Here is an 8,279-nt window from a genome sequence, read left to right as displayed (position 1 = left end):
CCCCCTAATCATTTTGGTCACCCTCCACTGGACCCTCTCCAATGCATCCACATCCTTCCTGTAATTGGGGGCCCAGAACTGGACACAGTACTCCAGATGTGGCCTCACCAGAGCCGAGTAAAGAGGAATAGTAAATATAGTGGCGGCGGCCGCCAGGGGCTCACCCTGGGGAGCTGGATCCGGCCCGTGGGCTGCCATTTGCCCACCACTGACCTAGAGGCCAGACCAGGCGCCAACATGATAAATGGCACCCCCTTCTCTTGAGGGAACCCCCAAGTGCCTCTTCCTCACCCCGCCACCTGCAGGGACTAAACACCAGATGACACCTAAAACCAAGAATTTATTTTAAAAAACACAACTGTCCATTTAAAATGGAGGTAAAGGGGGGCTTCGCAGGCGTCCCCGGGTTGGGGGCTGCTGCAGGGGACACTGCTCTGGCGAGGGCGTGGCTCTGGGCTGGGCGAGAACTCCTCGTTACACTGAAGTCATAGGAGCACGGCAGCGAGTCCGAGCGAAGGACGAGAGCCCCATGCGCCCCCTGGAGTCAGTACTGGATGTACCGCTTCTTGGGTGGGAGGTGCGCACTCCAAGCATTGTCCATGGGCCGCTTGGCAGCCAGCAGGAGGGTGGAAACGGAGGCCAGGCCTCTCTTGCGATTGCTCTTGGGGGGCGGCTCGCAGCCACTGCCTGCTGCTGCCCAGAAGTTATGCTGCTGGTGGGCAGCCTCAGCGGCTTCCCTGGCAGGCGACGTGCTCGCCGAGTGAGCGTGAGCCCCCCTACTGCTCCTGCAAGAGCCTCGTCGTCTTGGCCAGGGAGTGAACTGCCGGTAGAAAGATTCCACCTCCGAAATGTCTGCCAGCTCTGTCATTGCCATGGCATCTACCAGGTGACTGTACTCCAGAGGGACCGGGCTTCTCACATCTTCCTCCAGCTGGGGAGATGCCGCTTTTCTTTTCCATACCTCGACATGCATCTTCCTGTGGGGGGGTAACAACCGCGGCCTCTTCCTCAGAGAGGAGCCCAGCAGCAAGTCCGATGCACAGATCTGGAGGAGCTCCTCCTCCGTGTCCCCTTCCCAGGCCAAGGGCAGGCTTGCCAGCTCCTTGTAGAAAGGACCTGGGTCTTTTGCCCAGGGTTGTAGTTCAGCGGGAGTTCTGGGTGTGTGCCCGGAGCAGCCCCCAGGTGCCACAAGGGACACAGGGGGGGAGCCCGAGTGGTCCAGTGCAGTCACCATGGCCAGGAGATAAAAGGCATTGTCACCAGGGCTGGAGCTGGGATGCAGCAAGGCTCCCCTGAGGGAGAAAGGTACCGGCTCAGCCCCGGGCCACGGGCCCTGGGTCGGAATGCTGCTGGGGGAGGGGCCGTTTGGCCCTTGTGGAGAGATCGGGCAGGGCTGGAGTTTCAGCTTTTCATTCCAAGCTTGTAGGAACTTCTCCCTGCAGGACCTGGGCCCGTCTAGACCATTCCTCCAGCACCCAACCTTCTCCACCCGCATGGCAGCTGTGCCCGGGGCCGGGGGTGCCTTTGAGGTAAAGGGCGAGAAAAGAGAGCAGCCAATCCCTCTGAGAAGGAGGAGAGCGGGGTTTTGGGCAATCCCTTTGGAACTTCCTTCCCCTGCTCTCTGATCACTACCAGGGATGGTCCCGCTGTTGCCAGGAGACTGCAGGTTCTAGAACAAATGCTTCAGCAGGCAGCTCTTGGCCCAAGGCCCTGGCATCTGTAGCTATATCAAGTAGAGGTGCTGGCCCCTCCAATGTCATAAGCTCTGTGATGTCATTGCGACCTCCCCTGGCTGCTCCGTGTGCCCTGCTAGAGTAAGAATAAATCCACATGACTGAATGGCACAGGCTGCTAATTTACAGAGAAATAGTCACTCGCCAATGCCACAGCCGTGAATCCTCCAACACTAGCTCTCCGTCAGCTAGCTGCAATGTATTTGAAGAAGCAACTCCCACCAGTTCTTGAAGGCTCTCTTTATTGATGGATAAAACTCATGGCCAGGCCTTTCAAAGCAACCACAAGGAGTTTGAGCACCCAGTTCTCATTGAATTTCAGTGGGGAACTGGGCAATTAACTCCCACCCTATCTCACTTCAGTGAAAGGTCTGTCAGTACCATGCACCTCAAATGTGCAGACATACACACGCTTCAAGGGTTGGAGCAGGGGCTGTTTAGAGTCAATTCAGGCCCTGTGCCTCCATTTCTCCTTCTGGAAAACGTGGCTACTACTTTGTCCGTGGTCATGTGGGACCAGTCAGCTTTAACACTGCCCATTGTGGGCTTTGGGAAATATCTGCAATATACTAAATGCCAAATGGTATCCTACCTGGTCATGCAGTGGAGAGACAGCAATTGCTTGATAAAACAGTTTTTAAGGTGTATTTTTCACTGCAATGAAAAATTAGACAAGAGAGACTTCAGTTCTTGTCTCCCCCAGCCCATTAGCCTCCCCTGGGGATTTCCAGGTGCCTCCTCATAATTGTTCAAATCTTATTTTATGGAATTTAACTTAACATTTTGATTCTCTTATTCATAGAGAACTTTGCTGCCTCCCCATGGATTAGAGGAGCCACTACTCATGAGAGAATAAACTCACTGCACAGCAGTAGTGGGCAATAATATTCGCAGGGGGACCACTTAATGAATTTTGGTATGCAATTGTGGGCTGGCTCAACCTGTGGAAGGGGCGGGGCCTGGTGGAAGGGGCGGGGTGGGGCTGGGAGACTAGCCCCGCCTCTACTGCTGGTCAAAGAGGAACAGAGACTGCTCCCTTTCCAGGGTCAGCCAGGGAGCTCTTGGAATTAATAGCCGGAGAGCCTGAGCTGGGTCCTATAGTTCAGAGAGGACCTGGGAGACTTCAGCGAGGACCCTAATAAAGCAAAGCACAGCCGGCCGCACAGTGTAATACAGTCTTCCTCCAAAAACTTCACACGGTGTTTCAGCCCAACCACCTGGCCCTCTGGTCAATCTCTGGGCAGGAGCAACAGGGGACAAATGGCCAAAGTTCCACTGCGACAGGATCACCCTGGCCCAATTGAGCTACAGACAATTAGGCAACAAAGCACTCCTGAAATATTAAAGGGGGCTGTTTTCCAACGTGTGTTGCTTAATTGTTTGGGTTTCCTCTTGCAGCCATGAATACTTTATCTGACCTCCTCAGGTTTCCTCTGGGGATGAGGAGCTTGGATGCCTTAAAAAGGCAGGGAGGAAGAGAAAGAGAATGAGGCCTTATTGGCGCAGAGAGTGTGTGTGTGTGTGTTGGGTTGGGGGGTGCATATGCTAAGGAAAGAACTTTTTCTTTTAGCACTAGGCAGCATGTGACATAGAAGGGAGCTGGCAGGCCCACCAACAGGGAGCAGGGAGGGGGAGCAAAGGGGGCAATTGCCCTGGAGCCCAGAGATTCAAAGGGCAGTGGCTGGAGCCCCAGACCCTATACACTGCTGTGGGGGTGCCATGCTGGGGTGCAGGGCCACGTACTCCAAGCAGTGCTGAAGCCCCACTCCTTCTGGTAGCCCAGAGCCAGCCCCCACTCCATGTTGCCCAGGGGCTGGCAGAGTATGAATGAACCGAGGGTGAGGCCTAGTTAGCAAAGGAGTTTTTAACCATCTCATCAATGCAGACTTTTAACCAGCAGACTCAATTGACTTTTAATGGCAATTTCATTGACGGGAGTTTTGTCAATGGAATGGGTGTTTGGCAATGGAAAGTTGGATCCATGTGCTGTAAGGCTGTGTCTACACTGGCATGAATTTCCGGAAATGCTTAAAACGGAATACTATTCCGTTTTCAGTTTTTCCAGAAAAGGAGCGTCTACATTGGCAGGCTGCTTTTCCGGAAAAGCCCTTTTTCCGGAAAAGCGTCTGTGGCCACTGTTGACGCGCTTTTCCGGAAAAGAGCCCCGATCGCCATTTTCGCGATCGGGGCTTTTTTCCGGAAAAGACTACTGGGCTGTCTACACTGGCCCTTTTCCGGAACAGTGTTCCAGAATAAGGACTTATGCCTGAGCGGGAGCAGAATAGTTTTTCCGGAATAGCGGCTCATTTTGTACAGTAGAGCGTCATTGCTTTTCCGGAAATTCAAGGGCCAGTGTAGACAGCTCGCAGCTTATTCCGGAAAAGTGGCTGATTTTCCGGAATAAGTGGCCCAGTGTAGACACAGCCTAAGATCCATGCACAATCTTATTTTAAAAAAACAGAGGTCTAATGCAAAGGATCGAATACATGACAAATGAAGCCCTTTTAGGAAAGAGGGAATCTGGAGGACTCCTGTGCAGCATGGCTTCCTTTACAGTATTTCCTTCTTCGCTTCCCCCTCCTGCAGCTGTCTCCCATTGCTCCTGGGCTTTATGGAGCCACAGAATCTCAGTTCTGAAATGGCTCTTCCTGCCCCCCCAGTGCAAAGGATCTGTAAAGCCAGATCCTACTCCCTTCAGATAGGAATACTGAGGGGGTGCACAGCTGGCAAAGGAAATCTACTTCCTAGGTCCCATATGTGTAGCTCACACCAGGCATGGTCATAGAATCATAGAACCATAGAACTGGAAGAGACCTCAGAAGGTCATCAAGTCCAGCCCCCTGCTCTAGGCAGGACCAATTCCAACTAAATCAACCCGGCCAGGTGGCAGAGCCTCTCTATGCTTTTGGCCATTCCTGGGGGCCAGAGGCAACTGGTCTTAAATACAAATAGCCCAGAGGCTGCTCTAACTTATACATGGGCCAAACTGACTCCCAAATGGAGACACTACTAAAAGTGGCATGAAACTCTCTTTGCCCTACCCCAGAAGCAGGCCTGCTGTTTTTTCTCATTGTTCTTCACCCTTACAACCCACTGGCTGGGTTTGGTGGCAGATGAGGTACTGCCTCATGGGGGGGTGGGAGGGAAGAGACAGAATAAGACCCAGGGTAAAATGTTTTAGAAGTTGTCTGCACTTGAGCGCTGCCTTTATAGCTCTTGGTGCCAGGTGCTGTGTGGGGACCATGCTGCTGAGGAGCACAGATCCCTGCAGTGGGATCCAAAGCAGATCAAGGAGCTGAGCAGCACTGGTAAAATGCCTGCGGAACGGGTCCCTGTGCGGTGCAGGTGAGTTACAGAGCCCTGTGTAAAGTTCTGACCTACAGGGACCATTTGACTAGGTTCCTGGCTAATAAGTTTACATAGGGCTTGACAGAGGAGGCTGGTGTTAACCATCCACACTGAAGAAGTCAGGAAATGGAGGCATGGAGAGATTAAATGACTTGCCCAAGAACAAATAGTATATCAGTGGCAGAGCTAGGAATTGAATCAGCTCTGCTGCCTCAATAGGCTGGTGCTGAATAGCTACTCAGGGCTTGCTTTGCTGGTTTGGATTATATATACCCTCCTCCAGTGCTCATGGGGACACACAGATTTCCACACACCCCTTTTATTTGTAAATAGACACCACTACAGTGTCAGGAACATGGGAAGGGGATGTAAGTGATAATCCACTGACTAGCTGCTCCTGGTAGAGCAAGACCTCTAATAAGCACACGTCTACACAGCAGTGTTATTTCAGATGTAGTCCACAGCTACACTACAAGCAGTTATTTCAACATTAGAAGAACTTCTTACTCAGACTCCTCTATCCCTCATTTTACGAGGAGTAAAGGAAGCTGGAGAAGTGCTCTAACTCAGACTTCCTGCTGTGCAGACAGCACCAAAAGCTGAAATAAGCTATTTTGACCTAAGCCATGCAATTGGCATAGCTCACGTTGTGTAGCTTATTTCGGCTTTAACCCTGCTCCGTAGAGGAGCCCTAAGAGATTAAACCCTCTAAGCACACCTACTCAAGCCCAGCTCCTCATGCAAAAGCTAATCACATGCTACCTGGAAAGTCCCAAAGGCATTAGGCCCAGGCTGTTACTGACAAAGGACACAGGGGAGGGAGCTGCTTTTCTGTTACAAAATGTCTAACCAGCTGGATTTCCAAAGGAAGCAGGGTTATTCCACATCAGAGTTTTAAGCCTCCCAAAAGCAGCTTAGAACTTCTGCAGGGCTCATAAGGGCTCCATGGCACAGGTGACTGAGCAACCTGCATTTTCAAAACACCAATCCATGGCCAGGGTGGGGTGGAGGAGGGAATCAGTGATAAATAACAAATGAATTAAAGAAGGTCATGAAATAATTAACTAACCTGTTGTTCTACAGCCCCTTGCTTAGTGAGCTAATGAGGAGAGTAACATCCATGGCGGGAGTTAGGAAAAGTAAGTTTTTTAAGCTCTCCAGCTCCACATCCAGTTTTTGCTCTTAGGCAGCACAGAATACAGTGGCAGCAAGGGGTACTTGCCAGGAGATAGGAAAACAGGCCCCACCCAAAACACAAATAGCTGCTGTTAAGCATCCAACATCTTATCTTAACACTGCTAATCACGTTTGGGGTTAAAGCCACTTGCCCCCTCCCCCGTGGGCCCCACCTAAGGTATCTTGTCTAATCAGGAGGGACACTTCTAGAGAGAGCTGGGGGATTTTGCCTTAAAGGGCCAGGCCAGCATTGTCTTCAGAGGAGCTATGCAAAACAGAAAGAACAAGGCTGCTAGTTTGGGTATTTGGTGTACAGAGAGGATCGGCATGGAGCATGTCTAGGCTGCACAATCCCAATGCGCACACACAAAAAGAATCACCTCTGGGAAATTTAGAAGGCGAAGCTCATTACACTGAGTGTTTGGCACTGGAAAGGGGATTTACTCACTAGCAGGCTCCCTCCACTGGAGGGGATCCTTGATCAGCAGTGAGATTCTCCTCTTGGGAGAGCTGTATCCAAAGAGAGCGAGATGAGGCTTAGCTGAAAAGCAGCTGGGTGTGCACCTGGTGCTTATGTTTGTGTCACAAGTGCCTGTCTGTCCCAGTACATCGCTGCTGCTGTACCCCACTCCTGTCCTGATTGGAAACCCAGCTGCACTGCTGGCCTCCTCCTCAGCAGGGACTCCCATGAGGCCACAGCTGGAGGGGGGGAAAGAGAATGGGGCAGAGGACACCCCACCCTGTCCACCTGGGCCCTGAGATGGAGCTGAATTCTAACGGCCCAGAATCCTGGAGCCATGCACGGGATGGCATCAGCCCTTCTCCGCCAGGTCGCCTCGGAGCTGGTAGCCTCTTGGTGACTTTCTGAGCTGACCTTCTCTTTCAGACTCTACCACCCCGGGTCTGATACTGGCTTGGGCTCAAGTGAAATCCCTCATCTCCTCTTTCCAAGCCCCTGCTAACCAGCTGGTGCCACGGCTGGTTGAAAAGTTCAAGGGTGCCATGAGGAAGCTTGAATTATTGATGCCAGCTTCCCTCCACATGCCCATGATCACTCATTGCCTAGGCATAGCTCAGCCAGGCTCAGCATTAGACTTCACAGCTGGGCACGCTTGCAAGGACACTGGGCTGGGGTACGAGCAAGAAACAGGGCACTCAAAGCCTCATCATACATTTGAATGTGGCCTGTCAGGTGTGCTGCTGAGCTCTTCCCTGGGTCCAGGAAGAACAAACCTGGTGAGTCGTGCAGCGGGCTGCAGAGCTAGCGATAAACAAGAAGTTTGTTCAAATCTTCCAGGTAAATGAAAACATAAACCACTGACGTACAATTTCAAGTGTATCCATTTAAGATGAATAGCTGCACAGTGTCCCCAATGGGATATTATGGGCTGGTTAGAGTGAAACAGATCCAAAGTGGTGGGTGGAGGAAAAATTCGACTTGTAATTATTTGGAACACTTTACTTGTAGGAATGCAACATCTCTGCTCTTCTCTTTGTGTTCGAGTGACTGCCATATCGCTTACTCACATCTTGCTTCTTCCTGCTCAGATAAGATGGGCATTTCCTTCTCTTCCAGTGCAGATGGAAACACTGAAACTGTTTTGTTGTCCTGATCCGAGCATATTCATGTAGTGAGATGGGGAAACGTATGGGCAGGTTACTGCAGCTGTCACAAGTTTATCCCAGTCAAGCGCATGGTCCGGGTGGCTAATGAAAGCAACTGTGATTCTTAGCTTGATGTAGCCATTGATTTGTTTGGTTTTATTAGTTATGTGTTAGAGATGCACCTGAATTGAAACCCTGCATTTGAATGGTCTTGAGACAGGAGATTGTTCAAACTCAGTCCTGTACTGGTAAGGTGCTTTTAGTGTAGACATAGACCAGTTCCTTGAATAAAATTAAGGCTAAGAAAAGTTATGTACTTATTCCCACAATATTAAAAACTACGGGTCACCAAAGGAATTTAATAGGCAGCAGGTTTAAAACAAACAAAAGGAAGTTTTTCTTCACTCTGTACACAGT

General features: G+C 51.0%; 1 long non-coding RNA gene across 1 annotated transcript; it reads right to left on the bottom strand.

Moving 5' to 3' along the window:
• Positions 1-326: 326 nt before the first annotated feature.
• LOC106732902 (uncharacterized) lies at positions 327-6,383 on the bottom strand. Its single transcript, XR_012896964.1, has 3 exons — positions 6,151-6,383; positions 2,326-2,387; positions 327-1,809 (listed from the first exon to the last, which is right to left on the bottom strand). It is a non-coding gene; the product is annotated as an uncharacterized LOC106732902 (long non-coding RNA).
• Positions 6,384-8,279: the final 1,896 nt, after the last annotated feature.

This window comes from Pelodiscus sinensis, chromosome 20 (assembly GCF_049634645.1).
Source record: "Pelodiscus sinensis isolate JC-2024 chromosome 20, ASM4963464v1, whole genome shotgun sequence".
In the NCBI taxonomy this organism is placed as follows: Eukaryota; Metazoa; Chordata; order Testudines; family Trionychidae; genus Pelodiscus; species Pelodiscus sinensis.
The sequence above is the reverse complement of the archived record's forward strand: the minus strand, read 5'-3'. Positions and strand labels throughout refer to the sequence as shown.